The sequence below is a fragment of the Coturnix japonica genome, chromosome 3 (genome assembly GCF_001577835.2).
Source record: "Coturnix japonica isolate 7356 chromosome 3, Coturnix japonica 2.1, whole genome shotgun sequence".
NCBI classification, from domain to species: Eukaryota; Metazoa; Chordata; class Aves; order Galliformes; family Phasianidae; genus Coturnix; species Coturnix japonica.
This window is the reverse complement of record NC_029518.1, coordinates 66,723,378-66,748,655: the sequence shown is the minus strand read 5'-3', so window position 1 is coordinate 66,748,655 and position 25,278 is coordinate 66,723,378. Positions and strand designations below refer to the sequence as shown.

The 25,278-nt window shown below is 34.4% G+C and overlaps 1 long non-coding RNA gene across 1 annotated transcript in view; it reads left to right on the top strand.

Annotated features, from left to right (window-relative positions):
• The window catches only part of LOC107311942, a 75,429-nt gene extending 51,532 nt beyond the window's left edge, over positions 1-23,897 (top strand). The window contains exons 4-5 of the long non-coding RNA XR_001554315.2: positions 18,871-19,005; positions 23,345-23,897. This is a non-coding gene — a long non-coding RNA (uncharacterized LOC107311942). The remainder of the gene's footprint in view (positions 1-18,870; positions 19,006-23,344) is intronic.
• The last annotated feature ends 1,381 nt before the right edge of the window (positions 23,898-25,278 follow it).

Sequence of the window (25,278 nt, the reverse complement as noted above, 5' to 3'; positions counted from 1 at the left end):
AAAGGATTAGAAAGTCTGAGAATAAGGGGTTTTTTTTTCTTTTCTTTTTTTTTTTTTTTTTTTTTTTTTTTTTTTTAATAATTCATATAAAATCAGTTTCCTGTGATAATTTACTGAAACAGATTGAATATATGGCAGAGCATCTGTCCCTGTTCTTTAATATCAGCAGAAAGATGCAGTTAGTCACTTTTTACTAAGCTGCTTTTAACTTCAATAATGTCCATACTGTTTCACAAATGTGTTTGTTTGTTTGTGTTTTGCTGCAAAAATATTGTAAGTTATTTTCTAAATTAAACTTTTCCAACCTTGATAATTCTGTGATTCTGTGATATTTAATTGTTAGATTATGGATACCTCCCAGATGGTGAATAAAGTAGGATTTACCCCATTTCCTGTCAGTCAAAATAGTCTAAGCAAGTTAGAGAGGCTTCCTCTCTCTTTGGTCAAAGGAGAACAAATACCTTCAAAAAATGGGTCGGGAACCTACATTGAATATTTATTGTAATAGAGAACTTGATTGCAGAGGTATATTAGATAGCACACCTGGACAAGATGGTTATTTATACAGTCTGGAAGTTTCATTCCACCAAGAGAAGTCAAGTGAAAGTATGGATTTATCTTCAACTATTGATTGCAATTCTCTGCAAGTTCAGTATAAGGCCATCTCACACTGGGAATATCTTCCCAAGTCAGTTTATCAAGGTAGTTCTACAGCCATGCAAGATTTCACTACAGAAAAGCAGTAGAAGGATGAGGACAAATGACATTTGTTAGATCAGGGATTACTAATTTACAGTTGGCTGATAAGGCATTATGTTCAAAAATATGCATTATATTGTAAAGCACTGTTCAAATCCAGATTTCTTTTAAGCAAAATAAACAATGATGTCTGCAGAACTGGAAAGCATTTGGCCAGAGCAGCCATCTGAGTTTGTTAACTTTGTTAAGTAGGAAAAATGTGAAAAACTATGTAGATTAGTTTCTACACTGGACAACTCAGGAATTCAAATGACATTATAATACTGACAATTAATCTTTGCAATTCTTTTGCACATACTTAATGCAGTTACAAATTTGTACTATTCGGTAAACTTACTCTCTAAAATCTGACAGGCACAGATAAATGAACAGAGTTTTAATGTGTTGGCCACTATGAAGTCATTCATTTTCATTTTAAATCTCATGATACTTATTACATTTAGCAGGTAACAAGCAAGGTGACAGCAAAATCTTATGTTTACAAAATTATCTCAGTTAATCCAAACCAGATGGTTTAAGTAAAATGTTAGAGAGAATGAAAAGTAAAGTGAAAAGGGAAATAACAGACAGAATAAGTAAGACCAAAGCAATCTATATACAAAGAAAAAATTCTGTTGCTTGCTTACACCTGTCTCAAGAAAGGAACCATTAGTTACTGTATTAATTGAGAGGTATTTGCTTAATCTCCAACTGCATAAATAGTAAAATGATAAATAGCACAGTTTTGAAGTTTTTTCGTACAAATCAATATTTTGGCATCATCTGGAACACTGTAAGCACTACTGCATAGCACTGGGTATGAGATTATGCACAAAATCCAAACCTTTATTTGAACCAGGCTTTGCAAGATCAAGAGTCTGTGCAGAGCTAAAGAGAATGAGTTGCTAATGTCAAATAAAGTAATTGAGAATGAAGGCAAAGGCTACCTGTTTCCTTTAATTTTATTGATTACTTACTCCAGAAATACTACATAGAAAAGAGAGAGAGAAAGAATGACCACAGTCATAGAACACACTAACTTTCACTAAGAATCACTAAGACTGATTGAAAAGACTGGGAATATTTTTACAAAGAACATAGAGAAAGGTATGATGAATGAGTAACAAATAAGAAACGGTCACAGAAAAGAAATAAATACCTGTTCTTTTAGTCTTATACCAGAATTGGAAAGACAGCATAATGACAATAAAAAATCAAGGATTAAAACAGTAGGAGTAAAGACTTCTTTACATGATATGTAATTAGACTGTGGGACTCATTTCCAACAGCTAGAGAATGCTAACAGGAAAAATGGGAAAGCCTGCTAAACTTTACAGCTCAAGACAGAAACTGAAAACTTAAGGAGATCACTTTAGTGGACTGGTATCTGACTTTTTAGGGTATTTGTTTAATGTCTATTTAACATAAAAATCGACAAAGGTGAAAGAACGAATTTAACAGCCACACATATAACCTCTAAAGAGATAGAAGAGAAAACACCAGAGATCAGGAACCTAAGATCCCTGATTGATGGACTACTGAAGGAATCACCCAAGGCTTTGAAGAAGTTCAGTATGTCAAATTTATGAGATAGAGTTTACAACAGGATATTTAATATAAGAACCGAATTCCTAAAAAGTTGAGAAATCTAGGTGACTTGGAAAAGAACTAGCACATGAAAATGGAGTGTGGGGAAAAGAGCTCCTACATAAGCAAACTGTCAATATGCTTCTGAAACAGCTCATTTACATTTACATTTACTCTCAGTAGTTTTCTTCTGATTGTTTTCTGTGTGTGTTCTCCAGTGTTTATGTTTGCATGTGTATGGTACATGCATGCAGTCTACCCTTTTTCTATAGTAGAACTTCAAGCCAGACCATAAGGTAAATAGCATGAGAGCCTTAGTGCCAACAACTGGAGAAGAGGCTACTTACAAGAGGGTCCTGACAGCTGGCGACCTTGCATGAACCATCTGATCAGATTCAGATGTTAGCAAATCTCTGTGTGATGTTAGTAAATTCTCATCCTGATCTTCATATCTGGGTCTACATTGTATTTTACAGCTGTGAGAACTTGTTGTGTTCTTGTGGCTGCCAATCAAGGCACTGCTTATGTGGCTGTGTTGATCTGTGTGGCAGCTGTATTAATGTTGTTCGTGCATCTGCATGTTTAGAGATGCTTACTACAGGATAGGTCTGCAAGTGGGAACAACAACACCCACATCAATAACACTAGAAGATGAGGAACACAAAAGATGAGAAGCCCACGAAGTCTGGAAACCTTTAAAGATCCTTCAAAGACAATTTAGGCCAACTGCATCTGGCCCATTTTTGTCTAGACCAAATTTTCTCCTTATGATGACAAACTTGCACTTCTTTTGGATGGTACTGGTAACTGCAAAAAAGTTACATGACCACATGGCCATTGGTTATGATAATATATATTCATTTATTTCTGAAAACTTCCTGGATAAAAACTCACTTCTTAACTGCTGAATGTTATAGAAACAAAGTGTATCAAAACATCCCCAAGAAAATGCATTGACTCAATTCTGTTTTTTGTCGTAAATAGAAGAATTGTTTGTGCTTAATATTTCAACCATCCTTACCTGTAAACTTTCCAGTTCCAATTCATTGTGACAAGCAGCCTATAACAAAAAGATTAATATTTACTGTAGTAAGTAGTATGCATATGTATCATATTTTATGCAAGATATTTTTCAGACTTAGTATTATGTAGGTAGCAATTTTCCCGGTTGTAAAATTTAGTTAACTTAAGAGAGACCTATAAAAATTAGGCTGCATATATCAAATACACTGGTAAAATGTCACAATGAAATCCATAATAATAGACATTATAACTGTGCATATGCAGAACATTGTTTCAATTTGTTTTGGAATAAATCCTGCACTGCATAAAGAACCACAGTTCTTATTGAATTTAGTGGTGATTTGACCTGAATTTAAAAAAAGAAAACAAAACAAAAAAAACAAACATGGTTTAAGATTTGATTTTTTAGCAATGAATTATGCAGCACCACAATATTATGTTTCACATCAGCCAAGTGCTTCTGGAAATTGCCATTTATTTCTGAGGTTTTTAAGGACATTCTTAAATGATGTGCTGATGAACCCACAAAGAGCAGAGCATTGCCAGGACTACATAAGCATTTTTTTCCAACAAGCAAAAGTAGGTTTTCAAAGAAAAGCTTCCATCTGCATATATTAACAGGTGCAAAATTCTCCCTATTCTAGCAGTAGCAGACAAGTCCAGAAGTGGCATCCAGAAGTCTACATTTGCACCATTATTTACCAGATCTCGAGTACCTTCCATGAAAATATGAATGCTCCAAATATGTTTTAATTGTCAGAGCTACCTATTAGCGAAGAAAAAAATATTTCTATAATTTATGAACAGCTATTGGAGCTATTGTGAGGGAAGGGAAGGGAAGGGAAGGGAAGGGAAGGGAAGGGAAGGAACGGACGGAAAGGAAGAAGGAAGGGAAGGAAGGGAAGGGAAGGAAGGGAGGGGAAGGCAGGAAGGGAAGGGATAGGCAGGGAAGGGAACAAGAAGAAAGGATGAAGTTTTTGGGATGGTGAGGCTGGCATGTGACATGTGGTAATTGGGATTAAGGGAAGGGAAGGGAAGGAAAGGGAAGGGAAGGCAGGAAGGGAAGGGAAGGAAGGGACGGGAAGGGGAAGGAAGGGAAGGGAAGGAAGGAAGGGAAGGGGAAGGGAAGTGGAAGCGAAGGAAGGGATAGGGAAGGAAGGAAGGGAAGGGAAAGGAAGGGAAGGTGAAGGGAAGGAAGGGAAGGGAAGGGCAGGGAAGGGAAGGAAGGGAAGGGAAAGGAAGGGAAGGGAAGGGAAGGGAAGGGAAGGGAAGGGAAGGGAAGGGAAGGGAAGGGAAGGGAAGGGAAGGGAAAAAATCCATATGACCATGATGAAGAAAGCATTCTCAAAATAATAGTTTTCTTTTTTTCTATTTCTCAAAAATATTTTAGAACGTATTAAAAGTAAATATTTACCATGCAATATATTGGAAGGTACAATTGCATGTAAGTACTGAATGGCCCCTTTAGGCTTTAGTTCAGCCATCCAGTGACCACAGACAGAAATATAGAATTTATTTTCTCAAAGAAATCTTTTGTTTATTTGTTACAATTTCTGAAATGATAATATTTGTGATGATGTAAAATTAATTTTTTTTCCTTTTTGTTAACATGGAACAAAGTTTATATGTGTAATAATTTTAGGTCATTCTGAAAGTAATTCCTCCTATTTATTTCCATGGCAACTACAAAGGAAGTAGAAAACTACTAACAGATACAAAGGTTTACACTGTTTGTGTCTGGAACAAGGCAGCCCCAGCCTCTCCACACAGAGGCTGCCCCAGCTCTTCCCATTGCCTATACCTGGACATGGACAAGCAGTTCATTCTGTCTTGAGGAACGGGCTGTAGTCTGGTCACAGAACTGAAAGAATATCACTAAAACTCCTGATGAGAAACAGAAAAATGTGCTGTACACTGTGGCTGACTGCTAGTCTTGGATTCATACCCAAGAAACTCAGTGACCTTTTTCTACCATCTGATCCTTCTGCTGCCTGAGTCACCTCCTGAAAACCAGTCTTCTACAAGCTGTCTATCTACGCTCTCATTTCAGCTATAGGAGGTATTAAAAAAACCATTACTACATGGTGCTTTTCTTCAATATCTTCAAGGTATTTTCATGTTATATAATATACAGACATAGCACTTTCATCCATAAAGGATATTTATAATCATTATTTTTTCTAGAAATAATATAGTTACTTTATATCAGAGTGACTAGAGAAACAACACTGTGAAGTTGTATATGTTCAATAAAGGAATTAACAAGATGAAAAATATTCTGAACTGGGGAGATACGTTAGCAGGATCAGTAATAATTATGCATGGTTTGATTGCAGTTCCTTGTATATGTTTAACAATTTTTTTTTCTGATTGCATTTCAAATGAAATGGATACTTTTGGGCACCAAATTAGATAATAAATGTAAGTTAGGAATAAAAGAAGAGTTTTGCAAAGAATGTGAAAATATGCATTTTTGTCTCTTGGACAGCACTTAAAGATTTTCAATTAGTAATCACTTTAAATCTGGGTGCTCAGGACTCTCTGAATACTTTTGTTTAGGACTGTTGTGTTTCTCATTTTCTACCCCACTGTCCCAAAACACAGATATCTCATTTGCATTACTTTTAGCATACTTAGCTGTTTATCTTTTAAATGGCCAAAGAAGTATTTTTAGCACTTAAATACATGGTAAGAAATGCAGCTATATTTCTAAAATCATCAGGAAACAAAGTCATGGGACGTGTAAATTATATTGAATTATATTGAATGTTCCATGTGGTAAAAATAGACTTAAAATGCAGCAAGCACATGAAATTGTAAATGTTAATATTCAAAAAATAAGCTATTACAATTAGTCATCATTTATGACTTTTTGCATTTAAAAATGGAAACAGACATTCTTTAGCATTAAATATACAATTACGACAATCATTGTTCTGACAGTAAAAAAAAGGATATGTGCAAATTATTCCACCAAAACCAAACACATAAAACAGAAATAGCCTGATTAAAAAAACCTGAAGATTCCCTCATCTTTTTTTTCCCTTCATTCTTTTCCTTTGTATCTTCACAACCTTTGGAATATATCCAAAAGACTACTTTATTCACTCACACTTCAAAATGAGTAGAACTTTTATAAACCTAAACTAAAACCTTATTTCAGGGCACAATATAGTCTCTATAAGCTCCTGATTGCATTAAGCCAAAAGCTGGGATACTCGTCAAAACCAGTAATAAAAATATTTGTGTAATAATGAAAACTACTGGTCTAATAAAGTAAAACAAATGCTTTCTTTTCTTTTTTGGGGGCAGATCAAAATTCTTCATACTCAAAACATTTCAAATTAAAGCACAAGACAAGAAGAAAAAATGTCTCTACTATGTTTTCATCTATATTCCTTCTGATCCAGTTCCTTTTCTGCCATCTTGCAACTGTCTTCCAAACATTACTAATACTGTTTCTCACTTTCAAATTTTCAGCTAATTAACTAATTACAACTCTGAAGTAACCTAAGTCCTCAAATGTTTCAGAATGCATATACCCTGGTTTGATATGGAAACTTCTAGTTTACACTGACAGCATGTAAAAGATGGAAACTATTTACAAAAGACAGTATATTGAGGGTTATCATCAACGAGAACACATTAAAGACATGGAGGCCATCAATTTCGTACAGCATAATAATCTTCTCAGACTAAACAAATAAGGAATTCAATTTAAACATGGCAGATACAATGTCACTCAATCAAATGATGGATATCTACTAAACTGAAGTTTGCATCATACTGCAGATAAGAGATGTCTTATGAATAATCAGAATGATTATGATCTTTTTTTTTTTTTTTTTTTTTAATTCCTCTGTTATTTTCATCCTTTCTGCTCAAGTTACATCAGGTTTTCAAATTCCTGAGGAAGTGACCTTGAACTAGAAACCTCTGTTTCTTAATGCTTGGAATTAGTCCACTCTTTCTATACAATATTCTGGTGATTTCTTGCATTGAAATGTCTTCATATCAGCAACTTCTTCTGCCAATATCAGCTAGTAACATTTCTCAAAGGTTAAAACTCATATATTCAAGAAATTTTATAAACGCTTGTTGCTGAGTAGCTCTAAGACCTCAAAACTCCCTAAATTGTATCAGAGTTAAAATGTTTTAAAGATTCAACATGTTTTGTTTTTATTAAGAAACATAATTTCTTCAGAATAAGAAGTCCATAACATTTTCTAAAGACATGAAACTTTCACATTTGAAATCCAACCATACTATTCAGCGTGACTTTACTGTATAACTTGTATGATATGTAGCTGAAACATTACCATTAGTCTGTGCTCTCAATCACATTTGACTAATACACAGCGTGAGAGGAACACAGCTATTGATAACTCTAATTTCTAACAGTTTGGTCTCCTTTTCACTAAGGTGTTTAAAAATATGTTACGTGTAAGTATGAGCATAATTATCAAGAGCTTCCCTAGGAATGGTACATTAGTAGAAAGACTCTGAGTTCTCATTATTTTTCCAAAGACTTGAGTTTGAGTTTCCCTCTGGAATAATGCTGACAGCTGCCCCCAGCTAACACAACTGTAAATGCATTTCAGCCATTTTGTCTAGAGAGTCAAAGCTACTGGACATATTATCAATTATCTTGGTTCATTGAGCACATAGAGCAGAGAGCATGGATTCTTTAATCATGATTCCTAGCCCCAGATGCTATTTTTGACCTACATACACTGTTGAATTAGAAATGTTGGCTCGGCATATCTGTTAGGATGTCTTTCATTCTGGTGCTCTACACAAAATAAATAAATAAATAAATCAGTACTGAAATTCCCCAGTCAGCATGAGTGGTTTGAACAAGTACCAAAACATGTTTAATATTGTGGAAACATATTATACAGTATGCATTACAGACTGACTCCAAACCTTTTCTTTTTCTCTCAGCAAATAGAGTCTATAAAGAAAGCTGCAGGGCCCTGAGGCAAATCAATTTTTATAGCCATAAAATTGTTTTGGTACTTTATTTTCTTAGTAGAAGTAAGGAAGAATTTCTGATTGATGTTGTTTTCTGATGTCCAATTAATTATAAACAAAGATAAAGAGACAAGGTTGTTATCAAAACAGTAATGTCAAAAATTAGCAACAAATAAATACAAGCGACAGAAAACCTGAAATACACAGTTTACTGTGAGCTTTTTCACCATATTGTGTACATAGAAGAGAGCAAAATTTGATCAGCAAATAGTCAGCTCATCTAGTGTAGCAAGAATGAATCTCAGTAAGTTTCTGAGCAAATTCTTCATTACTGTAGAACTAAATTATGGGGTGAAATTTGTTTTGACGTACTGTGCATTTTGATTATTTCCTGGACACAGAGGATGGACCTATAGATAAGAAAAAGCAAAAATACAGTTTCCAGCTACAGAATGCAAAAGGAGAGTTCTTTAAAAATTATAATCCCTACCTCCAGAAAGACCCAAAAATATATAATCAAATAACCGATTTATAGAGAAGCAGAAAATACAAGAAGCTAGAGTAGATTTGTCAGAACAAATCACGAGCACACTTCTTCCTACAAATGACCAACAGATTTCTTGGGTTGTGTTATAGATCTTGAATTAAGGAGGGCTTTTGACACCAGTTAACATGAATTGCAAGCAAATTAAAGGAAAAAGATTGTTACAAATGAGATCTCCCATAGGCAGGTTGCAGTAATGTCAGAGAAAGGAAAACATTCTCTTTAATTTACATAGAATATGTAGTGTTGTTTAGCCTAAGAAAAAGGAAGATGGATAATATTAATCAAGCACAAAATAAGCTGTTACAGAGAGATTTTCTTCTTCATATTTATTTATGGTGGACATAAGAGGTTGTAAACCGCAATAGGAAAAAATCAGGGAAGCCTTAGGAAAAATCTTGAGTGCTTTGGACTAGGGATTCAGAATTTTGGGCAGCAGGAGAGAAAAACAGAGGGGGCAGGGCATTTACTCTCACTGGAGGGATTTAGAAATGGAGATGAAGGTCTGCCTGGAATGGAATAGGTGCCGTTGATACTGCCTTGACTGAAGAGACAAGATTAAATTTAGCTCAATACAATTCAATTTTTCAATGATAACTCCCTTGCCACTGCCTGCTGAGATCTCTGCTGTTCACTCAGTACCAGCTTTCAAGTTCATTGGTGGCTGTCTAGTTTCAGTTTTGAATACCTCTTATCTTTTGAATAAGAAAAAGACAGATATAACATCCTCAAGATATGATAAATTGATTTGGAAACTCTTACGAATGTGCTGCCTCACTTATGCTTAACTTATGCTGTCTGAGATGAAGTAGCAAAAGCTGAGATGTGTATGTTTTTGCGGGGAGGTTACAATACTCCACTGCAGAGGATATAAGTCATAACAAATCAGAAATTCTTTGTGAAGCAGGAAGCCTTATTTTAGGTTATGGAATACCTTGCATCTCACTCTAGTTTATAGGAGGGAGAGGAGGTTCTTTTAATATATGTATACCTGATGGTGAGATTAAGACACAATGGGTCAAATGTTAGTCCGACCAGTTTATTACAAATCCTAGTCATTTAAGGAGATGGAGAAGGGAAGACGGGCCATATAAAAGATAGGAAATAAAAGCAAGGGGTATATGTAGGAAGCAAGAAGGAGATAGTCACCGTCATGGGTCCAGCATGGTTTGTAGTTCAGTAGTTGATCTTCAGTAGCGGTGGATTGCCAGGCATTGTTGTTCAGTTGACTATGACAACTGTGACTAACTTTCCAGTGGCAGTACAAACTTATAAATAAGTCCAAAGTGGTCAAGTCAGATCTCTTTGGAGTGACAGCTTCTAGCTTTGGGATCTGAGAAGAAACTCCTTTGTTTCTACCTTCCAGGTGTTGCCAGTGGATAAGAGGGAACAGGGAGGTGCCCACCTGCATTCTGTTTTTCACAGGACACAATGGTATTCCCCAGTTTTCCCATACCAAGCTGAAGTTATTTGGTCACAGGTCAGATCTTCCACCAGTAAACACTCCTGAACACTCTCTTCCAGAGGCAAACAGCTCCATAGAAAAATGCTTTCAAATGTAAAACTGTCCACACAGAGATGTCAGACTGCCACATGGTAACACTCACCTCTCATGTCCTAGAAAAGTCAGTCTTATTACAAGAAATGCCCCAGAAAGGAAGCTTTGAGCCAAAAACAAGGAAGGGTTAAGACACCATGCTTACTTTACTTTGTTTGCTAAATGAAGGTGACTTTATTTTTTTATTATTTTTTCTGGGGGGCGAGGGGATGACAACGACATTTTTCTTGGGCATAATGTCTTTATTCTGGCAAAACTAAAAATAATAATAATAATTTAAAAAAATATCTGAAAACAATAATTTTAACAAAAACCCCAAATTAGAAAGTTTACCATAAACAATACATACACAATGGGTCCATCCAGCAGATGGGCTCAGGCTCTACTTTTACGCAGTAGCTGTCCCTTCAACTGTCATACCATCAACATCAACCTCTGAAATTGTGGATGAATATAATAAAACAGCCCCTCTCTGGATAGAGTTGCTAACCAATAAATTTGGCCCTAGATCAGGTTGCCCAGGATCCCATCCAACCTGGCTTTGAACAACTTCAGGGACGGGCCATCTAGAACCTCTCTGGGCAGACTGTGCCAGAACCTCACCACCATTTCTGAGAGAAAAAAATTCCCTTAAGCTTCTTATCACATAAAAAGTACTACTGAGCTGAGTTATTCAGTGATTTGATATTATGTAGGGATTGGAATAAAATTTCTAGAGGAGAATATGTTATGATGTCATGGTTTTGTGGTGTGATATGTTTTAGTTCAATTCTCTCTTCTTCTCTGAAATATATGAAACTGTTCCTAAACTACTTTGGTAGATTTTAATCTAACAGAATGTCTTGTCCCATAAAAACAGAAGTATGTATAGTTGTAACAAATTCTGTTTCTGAACCGTAAAACAGATATTTTGCTTTAGAGATAAGATTTAGGGAAAACATGATAGAATTAAATAGATATTTTAAAACTATTTTAACTTTCATAATTTCCATTTCACTTTAAGAGTTCTCAGAAGTTCCAGAAATAATCTAAAGATCATTGAAACATAGATCAGTTTTCTTTCCTGTATTCTATCAGCAGCATTCCCAAGCAAATATGATGCCATTAGTTCCCTGCTCCTACTGGCAATATTGCTAATTCTCCCGAGAGTTCCTAGAGTTCAAAACATGAGTTAATGTTAATCGAATATCTTTTATTTATCACAGCAGAAAATTCTCTGTGGTTCATCCGAAGAAAGCACACCTTGTTGAGCATCTGTTCCTTATCATCTACACTTCTAAATCAAAATTTTCCCTGTGATATCCAAGAGAATCACATATGTATTAAACTAGCAGAGGGAGATCTCTTTATCTTGCCTTCCTTTCCTTCTGCATCTCTCTTGTAAAGGTTATTTAAAAGAAAAAAAGAAATATTCTGCTTTGACTTATTACTTGGTATATGGTGCTGTTGTTGCTGGGAAACACTAGGAATGAAGGGGGGATTTCACATTGTCTGAGCAGTTTTAGGTATGTTATCTCTCATTCTGCATACTTTTCCTTGTCACCTGCTCCAAATGCAAAGCCAAAATCCTCAGGCGAACAAGAAGCATGTCCCATTTACTTTGTTTCTTTTTCCATGCAATAAGGTATACCTACTGTTTTGTTGTAGTTGTTTTGCCTTCCACTAAAGAGAAAGGAGACATCATTACCAAATTCACTGTGAAATAAACTACTTGAAATTGTTGCCATTACAGTAATCATAGGCCAGGTCAATTATGTATGGACAGACTGAAATGTCTGCAGATATTCATCTACAAAATAAATGTTTTGTACAATAACACTAAATACAGAAGGTGTTATTCATAATTCCAATGTTATGTTTTCTTCAATACCCATAATTGATGTTTTCTTCAAGGTTTAGTCACTATTCAATTATTTATCTCTTCCATATGTGTGAAAATATGTAACAAAATGAATATACAGAGTAATGTGTAAAATTTATTGCATGAAGAAATTTCTTGGAATACATGTAAGTGCCTCTCTTCTGTGCTTCCTGGAAAAAGAAATTACATGGTTTTAGTAAAGGTGGTTTTGATATCAACATAAAAATAATTTCAGCTGATCCTTTCACTTAATTGGATTTGATATGCATTGCAAACTAAGAAGTACCCTTAAATCAGCCGCAAAAATAAGCCAAGCTTTAAAAATCATGCAGCTGCAGACACTTACAACATACATTCAGAGTCACTAGCAGGTCTATGCATCATTTTTCTTCCTTACAAAAAGGCTAAACAAACCATTCATACTTGTAGAGCCTGAGGGTTGGATGTTGCAGGGTATGAAATGTCCAGAGATGTACTTAAACAAAAGTGTGGTTCTAGATATAATCTTACTCCCAGATAGATTTCAATTATGTATTTAAACTGAGGTACAGAATTTAGAACTTTGATGAATTAATATGAAGGTTTTTACTCTTTCTGAGATTATGTCATAGGAAAGAAGAAGTAACTTTTGATAGCTTTTTCAAGCAAAAAACAAAGTATATGAAACAGACTGAAACATCATATAAAATTTAATTACATGCTTATGATATATGTCTTATTCAAAGAACTCTGCAAAAACATTTTTATATATCTATTGTTTTAAAAGTACCTTCTTAAGTGGCAATTCTGGCACATTATAGTAGCTAGCCTGTGAAAGCCCCAGTGAACCATAAAAAAAAAAAACAGCAAAATACAATTGTATGGATTGCATGGATACATCTGTCATCACTGTGAACAAAATGTTTACTTTAGCAAACAGTATTCTATTAAATTTCAAAGCAAATTATTTGAATTTAATTTGTAGAGCAGACCTCCCCCACTTTCTTGTAAGCCTTGTTCATTTAGACATTAAAAGCTAATGATGGCTTTGAACTCTAGAAGTAGATGCATGAACTTTTGCACTTTTCCTAGATTTAGGCAACACAGAGGAGATATTTACCGCTTATTCGTTATTGAACTGAGTCAGATTCTTTTCACCTTAGACTGATAGTGTTTAAGCTGATCATGTTTTAGCTAGACTAAAAGTCATTCTTTTCCCTGTATGAAGACCATAGTCCTCCATATGTAAACACCGAGAGTTTTACTTTTGTTTACATTTGCATCCAAGTATTCTCAACTTCATATTATAACATAAATTTTTATTTTCGGATTATGCTTAGGGTACAAGATGGCTCTTGTTTTTTCTCAAGATTTTTCATTGTTATACTTGTTGTAATAGCAAGAATAAGGTAAATTCCTATTTGTGGCATAGATATTTCTTTTAATGAGTATTTACTAGGGTAAATAGCATAACTGAGCAAAACACAGGAAGAGTTGATTAAGCATACCAATTACTTATGTCAAGTGTTTACAGAGGGGAATCATTAGTTCAGTATCTGGATTCTTGAAGCAAGTTCTCCATGCCTAATGCTTATATCATTGTTTTCAACATATGAGTATCTCAAGGATCAGTTAATTTATCTCTACTACCTAGAACATTATTTTATTATAGTCACTTTTATAATGAGAACATAGTTATTCTTTTCAATAAAGAAGGGAAATAGTTCATTTGGTAAAGAAATTTCAGACTGGTTTCTGCATTAGGCTATAGGTTATCTCCTGCTAATTTCACCATATTTAAAAGCTAATGGATATGACTTCAGTGTGCAAAGTACTGCCTGTAAGGATTCGCACAAACTTATGAAGGATGCCAGAAAGACTGTGGTATTAGCTGAAGAATCCATTTGTTAAATTCCTGGCTTTATCAGAGATATTGTTGTGTTTATTATATTACATTAGATTATTTATTTTATTTTTAATTAAAGCAAAAATAAAAGATTCTATATGACATCTAGATAAGCATTTTCTTCAACCTAAAATGAAGCACCTTTCTTTGTCTTTAGTATGAAATATTTTACCTTATTCTATAATTAAAACAACTAATTTTTATAGAAAATAAGAGTGAAAAGAATAAATGGTTTTGAAATGTTTGGAACTGTTTTGTAAAACACTCCTTTTAGTCCATCTTAATGCTCAAACTAAGAATTATAGTTAATAGGATTTGAAGAGAAGTCAAATTGCCTGTGAAACTCAAAATGAAATTTCTATTTAGAAGTAGTCCTACTTCCCATAAAACTCTATCTTTTACCATAACAAAAAATATATATATAAATGAATGAATGAGTAAATGGATCAATGACAATCCACTGAAAGAAGAAAAGCAGGCTGAGTTTATAGGTAGGTGGAGTTAGTGCATACAGGGTTCAGTACTTCTTTATGATTATTACACAAGATTCAGCAAAGAACTTGCACGCACAATAACAATACTTCTTGTTTCAGAAAGGCAGTAAAATGAATATATGTCAGCCAAAGTATCTTATATTTGGACTGTAGCTATGTTATTGTGAGAAGGGAGGGGGTGGAAGCCTAACATCATATTCTACATGGATAATACAACACTTATAAACAGCCATTGCCACTTCCATAATTCTGGTGACTTTCATCAGAAAACAACTAACTTCAGTCTTTAGCAATATTTATGAACTGACACTTGGGAACTAAGAAGAAATTTCTGAATAATTATTACTTTCATGTGGTCACTTATGTCAGTACTGAATATCTGTACAAAATTCTTAAAGATAGCTTCATACACACTTCCATATTTTTCTTGCTGGCTATGTATGTACTTAGCAGGTATGACCACTGCATGTACGATACTTCTCATCAGCAGCAGTTCCTGAATTTCACATCCAGAGTGGAATGCATATCCATGAACATGGTCTTAAATCTTTGAGAAATGGCTTAATTTCATTAAGATGACACAATTTTATTGGCATTATGCAATTTTCTCCTGGGATACTGGCATAACTTACAATGGCTTCAAGTTAATTATTGATACTTGAAGAGATTTTAAAATTAATTTATTAAGGAAATTTCCAAAAGTAAAAATATGTTTAACCTTCCCTAATTGTCAGCAAAAAAGAAACAGCATAAGTATACCTAGCTTCACTCTCACATTTGAATGAATTTTCCATCAAACATTTAAGATGTTCTGTATTTGTTGTAAAATTACACAAGGCTCCAAACAGGTCTAATTTAAAGCTCAATGAAATCCTTGAATGAGTTTCATTGTCTTCGTTGGATCAGACTTCCTGATATGAGGAATAATGGCAGATAATCAGTAAGAGAGTAAAAATAAACCTGGTCTCTCATGAACACAAGGTGAAAGCTACCATGTATAATGTAAAAATGTATGTGGGGAAAGTAACAAACAAACAAATGAAAAACACAAATGGGAAATCCTGAGCAGCATTCTCAAACAGATCATCTCAATGATATGCTTGCTGATGACTTTCCACTAGGTGATAAGCATAACAGGAAATTGTAATGCATTACAAATTCCGGTGAATTGCTCAAAATCTCAAATTCTCTTTTGTCTACCAGTGATTAATTCATGCAGGGAAAGGAATGTTTCGCAATTAGTGTGCTAGTATGTAATTCAACATGTGGTAAAAATCCATTAATTGCTATCTTAAAATATATACCCATGCTCCAAATAATGACTTCTGGAATTTGCAAAACTATATGTTCTCATCTTCACTTTGAATGTGTACAATACCCAGTGGAAATTTATGTTGTGCTTGTGTCCTGATAATGGCAAAACTTTTTCTATTACCTCATACTCTTTCCTCAAGACTCAGAAGCTGTCATCTTCTTTTTATTTATTTATTTATTTTGTTTAGGCTTTGTATTGGCATCTAAAGATGACTTTATCCCTGCTGGTATGACATTTTTTTTCAGTAACCTGTGTTATATTTACTGCTACATTTTTGTGTAAGTTACAATAATATCACACTATTTCTCAATTGTTCATTGTTTCTTTTTTCCTTTAGATTTCTAAACATTTCATTGAGTAGACATTTATTACTGCCTGTTCAGTGCAACTGTAGTTATCCAGTTAGTCATATAATTTTAAGACAAGTTCACTGACATTTATCTTGTAGAGAATTACACCTTTCATCAAAATATAGTAAAAATAATGTGGGCCATTCTGTACCACTTTTTAAATAGATATTTCCATTTAGATAAGCCGCATAAAAAGGAATGAAAAGACAGTCTAAAGTGAAGACTGGAAAATAGATGTGAATCACAAAAGGCAAATTCTGTTATGTTTGTATTACTTTTGATGAATTAAGTACTTGGTTATATAAAGTCCCACTGTTTGCTAATCTGTAGCTGAACTGAGGTGCTAGTATACATAAAGCCCTATTAAAACCCAGAAGGAGCTATTCCTGTCTTTGAGGTTGCCTCTTTATAGTTTCTGATGTATTCTGGGTCTATGTATGTAGTCCTTACAGAGAACTACCTAAGTATTCTTATTTTTCTAAATCACATTAGTTTCCAAAATTGTTCAGTGAAGTTTATGATTAAATTATAAACTTTAAATAAGGAAAAATATCTGTTATATTTTCACAAGGAGAAAGTAGAAACGCTGCAAGTTTTTAATAGAACATATTCTGAGAATCTTAAATATATTTTTCCCTCAGAGTTGTTTGGTATTCATGACAATTATTGGCCTTGTATGCAGATTTATGTATATTTAAAACAAAGTTATTTATGAGGATTCATGATTAAAATTATTATCCATTCCACAGCTTGAACCACAGTCCTTGAGTTCTTCAAAGATTTGACCTTTCAGAAGGTGCAAGGGCATTCCATGTACCTCGTGTAGATAGCTACTGACCTTGCAATATGCATATATATTTCCTTGTGTTTACTCATAACTGAAATTTATTTAGTTACCTACTTAGATTATGCAACAATGCATTACATATGTATATATGTAAAGTAGGTGCAGAAGGTAAGTGCGAAGAATCAAATTAAACAAAGTAGATACATATATCCTTGACTATAGTCAACATACTAGCAAATTTATTATTAGGTAATATATCCACTATAAGGTTCATTTCTCACCCACTTTTAGTTGTGTGTATGCCTAAGTTGTGACTAAATTAGGAAATTTCCATTTAAGTTATAACTAGAGTATTTTTCATTTACCGGTACGGAGAGATGTTGTTGTGTGTTGCTTTCAGTATGACTAATTTTGTGGCTTTCATTCAGAGGTCCCTATCTCTCCTTATTTACTATAAACACAGCTGATTAACATCCTCTTGGATCTTTCCAGCACATAGAGAAGTGATTGCGCAATTGAGCCCCAGAAACTACCACATTTTGTTTTTTGAAACTTTAACAACAATGCACAGAAACATGTAGGACTTTCAGTTAGTTTTTCTATAGAGGCATAAAAATGAAGTTCAACAAAATTCAAATGTACACTTAAAATTTACTAAAAGATAGAGGAGGTTTTATTTTTCAAATTTAGAGAATTGTGCTCATGCACAGAGGCAGCCAAAAGTATAGTAAACTAGTGCTACTGTTAAGATCTATGGATCTTATTGTATTTCTTATAATATTTTAACAGTTTGCTCAACACAAAGTATTTTGGTCTAAGAAGAGACCATCCAGGATTCCAAGGTTGTAAATAACTTGGGCATGTTGTGAAGGGAATGACAGGGTTTGGTTTTTTTCTTCATGATTATGTAAGAAAAATTGGTTGGTAAGATGAGAAATCTATGAAGACTGTTCATAAGTAATACCTCCTATATTATTTTGTTGATCCATGACATCAGAGGTGAATACTGGCGATATGGCAGTAGAGGTTAAACCTTTGTGCCAATATTTCATTACATTTTGATGCTGTTTGACAGATGGTGGGAGAGGTGCAGTTTGACAAAATGGCATCTGATGTGAAAATGCAGATGAAGAAAATTAATTCCTCCAAGAGGAAAAAAAAAATGGCATGAACTAACATTCATCAGTGCCCGCTGAAAGCTTATGGAGACCAAACAGTGGGTGTTAGCACAGTGAGGTGTTAGGTTGTGTGTTTCAGCAGTGACAACAGCAGCAGTAGCTGTCCTCTACTGGTTCAGATTTTCCAGAGCATGGCATGAAGGCTGTTGTTCATTGCTGGTAAAAATGCATATGTAATGGTGGTGACTGTGTTGAAAAGCAGTGTTTTGTTCCATCAGATTTTGTTATTGTGCTCTTTGTATTTGTTGTCATTTTCATGGATAAACACAGGAAGCATTACTTTTGGAGTGATCTACCTATTTTGGCATTATTTATAGAAATTAAGATCTCCAGTTAAGAAAAACTTAGCTATGCATGTATATTATTTTAATCTCATCAATTTCATTGTAACTGCATAGTTTGGCTAAAGTTTAAGAATTTCTCAGTATTATGAAACTTAACAGTTGACTGGTATTTTGAAAAATCTATGCTAATGGTAGCAGCACTGTGGCACTAATATATTTTAATAGATTATTCTTATTCTTTTCCTTGATATTTAATTAATCACAGTCTAACGTTCCTTGAATTCTTTCACAGAATGTGAGCTTTCAAAAAGGCCATGATTATTTCACAGAATCACTGAATTGTAGGGGTTGGAATGGACCTCTGAAGATCATCCAACCCCCTGATAAAGCAGTTTCCCTTCATGAAGTTACACAGGAAAGCTTCCAGGTGGGTTTTGAGTGTCTCCGGAAAAGGATACTCTACAACCTCTTTGGGCAGCCTGTTCCAGTGCTCTGTCACTCATTTCATGTAACTCATGCAAGGGCCTGGCCCTGCAAGTAGTCAGATTTCTTCTACCCAGAAAGAGCATCAGCACTTGGTTGCATGGTGAACACTGAAAAAAGAATAATCTGAAAAAATACAGCGACAAACAGCACAGGGCAAAGAAAATGGTATAAACATTATACCAATTCATGGTATAATGTTTAGACTGCTAACCGGAAGTGATGAGCAGAAGGAAAGAGTCTGGGAAGAATATAGTTCAGCAAGGGTACAAATCAGTTATTATAGTATTTGCAGTTTGTTTGTTTGCTTTTTGATTTGTCATATTTCTCATTTTAAATTAATTTAAAAAATAAAATTAAAATGTAAGCTGTTTAAGACTAATGTAAAGAGCAAAAGCATTAACAGCCAGATCACAAAAGGTTGGTATGTTTTAAAATACAGGATTTTCAATTGCTCCAATAATTCTTGGACAGCCCCCAGGAAAGAATCATTCTTCAAGAAGCTGCTAATTTACAATAAAATGCTGGTTAATTCATTTATTATCTTAATGTAAAAGATTAACCCTGCTTGCAAATACTAGAATGGAGCATTTTATATAAGGCTAACATCTGTTATTGTTTTAATAGTGTATATTGGGATTTTTATGTCAACAGACAATCATCCACATATACATCCATATATGTATCTGTATGTCTGTATTTATGCCTTATCTACAAATCAATTACATAGAATTGGAGATAGAGAGCTCAGTTTCGTAGCACAACACTCTACGAGATAGTGTCCCTATGGCTGTATTCTGCAGGATCGCATCAACATGTTATTTTCAGTTCTAAAAAGAAACAGCACCACCTTGTATTCTGAAATAAAGCTACAGCTATTTCATATCTTAGTGGCTATACAATATGTACACATGCACAGAAACATTTATTCACCAAAAAAGTTAGAAATGTCAAAATAAAACACTAAACCTAGAAACCTCAGTTCAGGACATATATTTTTAGAAGAATATCATTACAGGGAGCTGGATGAGTATTTGAAAAAAAAGTTTCTTTTTGTTACAGAAAACCCCTGAGTTTTGTTCTGGTTTTGAAAAAGATTAGGCTCAATTTGCATTATCCACAGGATCATACTACTTGTTTTCTGATCTAAACAATGATAGATGTTGGTGAAAATGCTTTAGAAACAAAGTTCCAAAAAGGTCTGTATAAATTATTCATCAACTATACTCATTAGCTGATACTTGCTCTGCTGCACTTTAAATGTTTGTCATTGAAAGCAGAGATAATGCAATATGATGTAGGTAACTAGCCATCCTCCACTGAGAAGAAAAGTGAATTTTTATGCAAAGCACAGCTGAAAAATATTATTTGTCCAAATTATATACTGAAAAATTATGAATACATTAAATGTAAATTATTATCTATAAGTAAATCATTCTTAATAAAAACAAATGATATTTGTAATGAAAACACTTTGTAACCAACCTTTAACTGCTTATAGAGTCAAAAACATTTCTTCTCTTGTGAGTGCATCATGTTTGCTAAGACAAAATGGCTGGAAAACTGCCCTTCAATCAGATACTTTTTTTTAACTATTTCATTAATCTACCAAACTAAAAGATCCCTTCCAGAAGTGGAATTCATTAAAACTGCAGTCAAGTACTGTGTCATGTCTCATTTTGTTTCCTCTCCACTGCTTACAGCACCCTACAGACGGCAGGAGACAAATGTTCTTTCACTACCAATTTTGATTTTTCTATTCCTAAATACTGATTTCTCCCATGTCACTCATCTTCTAAGCTCTAAGGGCAACAGTCAACACCCAGTAAACCTGACTGAATTACACTCTAATCCTTATGTGACACCAAAATGTGATCACTGCTAATTCTCAGGAAAGAATGCAGACTTGACCTCAACTGCTGCTGAGAATTTTTAAATCTCAGTACATGCACAAAAGAAGCAGTTAAACTTATGCCTAAAAATGGTTTTGGACAAACTTTTAGATAAAGGATTTTCTGAAATTTCATGGGATCCTTTAGAATATGTGTGTCTGAACTTTAAGGAAGGACAGAGCAGCTGGAGTCATGATATCAGCACAGCTGCAAGTACTGGCTTCTTTTTCATAACCAGCAATCAGGATTAGTAGAGTATGAATATTGCTGAGTTAGGCACCTTTAGAATTCACTAGCAAAAAAGTATTTTGATTTTCTAGTTTGCAGAAAATAAAAGAAAACTGATGTGGCATGTATACAGTCAATTCAATGGCACACAGAAGACTCCTGGAGAACTTGGCATCATCCGCGGGTCAATCAATTCTAAGAGATTAGTGAGGAAGGAGAAGATAATATGAAAAGAAAGACTGAAACAAAGGAGACTAAACAGAAAGTGGTAACTGCAGAAGAAAAGAAGGTATACAGAATTGGCATTTTTATTAAAAACCACAAGAATTACAACATTATCTGAACAAGAGAATGACTGAAGATCTTCAAACATTCATTTAATTTACAGCTACATAGGCTCTTCCTGCCTAATGCTTTCTATATCTTTCACTAGCAACTTTCTTTTGATATATTCCAAGTCATTTTATCATTTTGGAACAGATTTTTAAAAACTTGAAAAGATTTTAAGAAAATTTAAGCTGGCTTAATGGCAACTGTTGCTCAACTGTGAAAGTGCTTGAACTTGTTCATTCATGAGATCTCTCATGTAGAACCACCATTTATGAGCTTCTCTGCTTTTTGCAAATGAAAATGAATTCCAAAAAGAACTTTCTTCAGTCCCCATAGAATCCATAGCTGCTGTTGGAGCAATTCTAAAATTCACAGGAGGAGAGAAACATTCACAAAATATAGTAACAATGACTAAAAAAAAAAAAAAACATGAACAAAAAACGCCATATTCCTTTTGCTCTCCCTTTGTGTTCGCAAAAGCTAGGTAACTAATAAATTCATCTAAGAGAAAAGAGTGATGCTCATAATGATGACATAATTCTGTGTGATCCAGAACTTTTCACATAGTCGACAGTATAGATGATGATCAGTGTTTAAGAGAGTTAATGGGCTGATGGAAGATTTATGTCTTAAAAAAAAAACAAAAAAAAACTAAAAAAAAAAAAAAACTTGGGGTTTTCAATAAGGCAGAAATTTGTTGTCATGTATGGAAATTTGGATTTCCTATCATGCTTTTTATAATTTTTTGTCTACATCTTTTCTTTGACATCATGGTAAAAACAATGTTGTTCTGTTTCTTGAAATCCCCCACCTGTGGGACAAAACTATACATATATACATATATCCACAGGAGCAGCTATTAAAAATAGTAAAGAGTATTTGATTGTTACATAGCAATTTCATAAAGAAATGAAAAAAAAATGCTGTTGGATGTGTACAACCACATTTTGATTTAAATGTATTTTGCTACTTCTACAACTCCCATGAAGCCACAGCAGGAGCGGCTGATCTCCAAGCTTTTTTGAAGAGCTCTTCCTGCCTCTTTCAGTTAAAAACTAATAGTTACAGTGGGTATACTAAAGCCTTTTCCTGTACATTTTTATAGAATTCTTAATAATGACTTACTCATGTATGCAAAGCGTATGTACACATAGTGATGTTTACATCATCTTTAGTATGTAGCAATTTCTAGAACATTCCACAATATAATAGGGGTGTTTTGTTTTGTTTTGTTTTTTCATCAACAGACACAGTCTTTTTAAATATATAGATATATTGTAATTTCTGCATTTAGCATTTATGATAGCCTTATTCAATTATTCATAAATATTACTCTTTACTAATTATCGTCATTAACTCACCACAGATAACTTCAGACTAGTAAACCACTACATTAAAATAAATGTAGTCATTCTGTTTCTAGCCTGAAATGTAATGGAAAGATCCGTTTATCCATAGTCTATTTTATTTTCACAGAATTCATCTATAAGAATAAATCAATTACATCCTGTATATGGAAAATTAAGTAAGAATGTTCTAAGGCTGAATCAATGATGCTACATTATATTATATCACTGGAATGCTAAAGCATTCCTACATGGAAAATAGTTTCAAGTCAATTTGCATTTGCACTAATTATTAGTCCATAGACTAAGTTTGCCGTGAGTCTATGAAATGTTCTCTAGAACCAGAAAAGTACAGTGATGTTAGTATTTTCAAGTACTGAAGCTGAGAGCATGAGTCTTCAATTAGAGGATGGGAAATAAAAGATGCTAGCACCAGTTCTTTTCCTGATTATACTAAATAAGTGAAAGGAGGAATGTTTTTTTTCAGGTGTCCACTGTGATGCAACAGAGCTACTGACTAGGATATACATGTGCCTGGTGAAAGTAGTGGTCCAAGAGAGTTACATGGAAGGAAACATTCTGCATTCCTTCCTAATACATCCTCCTTAGCCAACAGAACTTGGTTTCACAGCTGTCAGTGTATGCGGCTTCAGTTCCCTCTCTGTCATCCATTCTGACATGAGCACTTGCCAAAAGTGATAAGCTGCTTTTCTGCATTCTTTCTTTACAGTACCATAAGCAAAAACTAAAAGGAAGAGAGGAAGAATTATCAGAAATTGATTCAACTCTTGTCCTTGGTAGAGATATTTCTTTCCCATTTCTTATGAAGTCAAAAAATTATTAGTGTGATTACTGTATGAAATCCAATCACAGTGTGTGAGAAGAAAAGTAATACAAATTTGAAATTGGAACAAGCAGCTTAACAGCTTTCAAAGGTGTTCTGTGTGCTCTTGGTATTTCCTTCTCATCAGGCTCTGGCAAGAAGCCCAAGACCTGAATGGTTTTGTACATTTTATTTATTAAAATTCTCTGGAAACAGATTAACTTCCTTTGTGAGTTATTTGTTATTGTTTCACCTGCCATGGAGAGAAATAGCAAGTACACTGATGAATATAATGAAGGTGGCCTACTTTCAGTGTAATGAAACCATAAATGCCTTTAGTTCGACTTTTGGAATACTACTGTACATGACATGTTTTCCAGTTCCTGCAGGGGGAAAAGAAAGAAAGGAGGGAAGGAAGAAAGGAGGGAAGGAAGGAAGGAGAGAAGGAAGGAGAGAAGGAAGGAAGGAAGGAAGGAAGGAAGGAAGGAAGGAGGGAAGGAAGGAAGGAAGGAAGGAAGGAAGGAAGGAAGGAAGGAAGGAAGGGAAGAAGGGAAGGAGGAAAGAAGGGTGGGAAGGAAGAAAGGAGGAAGGAAGGAAGGAAGGAAGGAAGGAAGGAAGGAAGGAAGAAGAGGAAGAAGGAAGGCGAAGGAAGGAAGGAAGGAAGGAAGGAAGGAAGGAAGGAAGGAAAGGAAGGAAGGAAGGAAGGAAGGAAGGAAGGAAGGAAGGAAGGAAGGAAGGAAGGAAGGAAGGAAGGAAGGAAGGAAGGAAGGAAGGAAGGGAGGAGTTTAAGCTTTAAATGAACATGAAGATTATATATACGTGGTTCTTCTTACTAACTGAAAAGTTTTCTATACATTTCACTTTTTAGCTTTATTCCTTAATGATACAGGCTTCCTTTCATAGACATGCCCCTTGGTTCTCTGATCTTATTCATGTGAGGTAGATGAGGATAAGTTACAAAGAGTGCCTGTATGTTGATCAAAATCTTCACTCACCACAGTGTACCATCCAGACCACAGCCATCATTCAGAGATTACCCATACATCTTTATGGTACAAATTGGAAATGATGCAATTAAAACTTCTGCACTGGGAGTTATTCCAAGAACTGAGTCACTGTTAGCATTTTTTCCCTGGAGCAGATCTACTATCACCAAAGTGAATATGGAATGTAACCCTTAAGTTAAGGTTGCAGTAAGTGATGAAGATGTAACTCAAAAACAACAAATTAGAGACTCACGTCAAAATTTCAGATAACTATTTAATAAGACATGTTGTGCTTGATTCTCATAGTTGCAGATTAATAGCTTTGTCATTTAATATACAGCAGCTAGCATGCTATTTCTTTCAGGTATATCATTTAGTCTTTCTTTACCATCTTTGTCTCTCTGTTCCTGAATCTTGAATGTCAGTATTATCTAAATATTTGACATTGTGTCCTTTTTTAAAAATTTATTGGATCAGTGTTGTTTGTTCATTTATTTTTCCCCATGGTGTTAACATTCTTTAAAACTATAGTACGTCACTTGAGGCTGCCTTATGTGTGCAGTTTATTCAGCTCCTTCTTTTCTTCACAGAAATCGATCCTATCTCCCTTGC